The sequence below is a fragment of the Tarenaya hassleriana genome, unplaced genomic scaffold, assembly GCF_000463585.1.
Source record: "Tarenaya hassleriana unplaced genomic scaffold, ASM46358v1 Cleome73, whole genome shotgun sequence".
Lineage (NCBI taxonomy): Eukaryota > Viridiplantae > Streptophyta > Magnoliopsida > Brassicales > Cleomaceae > Tarenaya > Tarenaya hassleriana.
The window spans coordinates 382,790-384,457 of record NW_010969839.1 but is presented as its reverse complement, the minus strand read 5'-3'; positions in this window follow the sequence as shown (position 1 = coordinate 384,457).

The window sequence follows — 1,668 nt, the reverse complement described above, 5'->3', positions numbered from 1 at the left end:
AAAGCATAGCCCTAAAAGGACTTCGGAAGATCTGTCTGACTCATCATAGACCGAACCATGTCTAACAGTGTTCGGTTCCTCCGTTCAGACACGCCATTCCATTGTGGCATTCCAGGAGGAGTTAATTGTGATACAATATCACAATCAACCAGATAGTCAGTGAACTCTTGGCTCATATACTCGCCACCACGATCTGATCGAAGTGTCTTGATCGTCTTGCCAAGGTGTTTCTATACTTCGTTTCTGAAAGCCTTGAACATTTCAAGTGTTTCAGACTTATGTCTCATCAAATAGACATAACCGTATCGACTGAAATCATCAGTGAATGTAACGAAATACGATAACCTCCTCTAGTTGGACAGCTCATTGGTCCGCATACATCACTATGTATAAGAGCCAATAACTCTGTCGCTCTCTGTCCTTTCCCCTTGAAAGGATGTTTTGTCATCTTGCCCATCAAACAAGATTCGCAAGATTCAAGAGACTCATAGTCAAAAGAATCTAGAAGACCTTCAGAATTGAAGCTTCTGTATGCGCTTCTCGTTTATATGGCCTAGACGACAATGCCAGAGGAAGCTTGGGTTTAAGTCGTTCGGCTTAAACCGTTTAGCACTCACGCTATAGATGGACGATGTTGAGTTCGAAGGCTGATCATTCAAGACGTATAAACCATTAACTAGATAACCATTACCATAGTAAATATCGTCACGATAAATCATCAAACTCGAGTTCTCAATCACAAATCGAAAACCATCCAAATCCAGATAAGAAATAGAAATAATGTTTCTGCTAATCGCAGGAACATAGTAACAATTACTCAATTCTAAAACAAGTCCAGAAGGAAGATGCAAATCATAAACGCCAACACACAATGCAACAACTCTTGCTCCATTTCCGACGCGTAGATCCGCTTCTCCCTTAGCCAGCATCCTACTTCTTCTTAGTCCCTGCACATTTTCACAAATGTGTGAGGCACTTCCAGTATCCAATACCCACGAAGATGTAGTACAAATGTTAGCTTCTATAACATGAATACCTGAGGCAGAAGCTTCACCAAGCTTCTTATCCTTCAGATCCTCCAAATAAATCCAAGTAAAGGTGACAGTTACGCTTCCAGTGTCCAGACACTCCGCAGTAATAACAGTCACCCTTATCGGGCTTAGGCTTAGGCGTAGAGGCAATTTTTGCCTTTTTTGCCGCCTTCTTTTTAGCTTTGCCCAGCCGCTTCTTGCTGGAGTTGTTCTCAATAGCAAGCATAGTCTTGGGCACCACGATATCCTGCTCAGCCGATTTCAGCATCCAATGCAGTTCGGCTAAGCTCTTAGTCATCCCGTGCATATGATACTGCATAACGAACTGGTTATAGCCCTCCAGCAATGAAATCAGGATCAAGTCTGCAACCAAGTCACCATCGAAGTTCACTCCCATACGCTCAAGTTCAGCTCATGTTGAGGACGTGGCTGTTGACAGAACTGCCTCTCGGCATATCCGTCTTCACTAGAGCTTTTAGCGTCTTGTACTTTTCAGTACGCACTAGTTCCTGAAACATGGTCTTGAGTTGATTGATCATATCAAACATACTCTTCCCTTCAAACTGCCTTTGCATATTCGGGGCCATGCTTCCCAACATGAGACAGGAGATCTCATTGTCGTCAGACTGATGCTTCA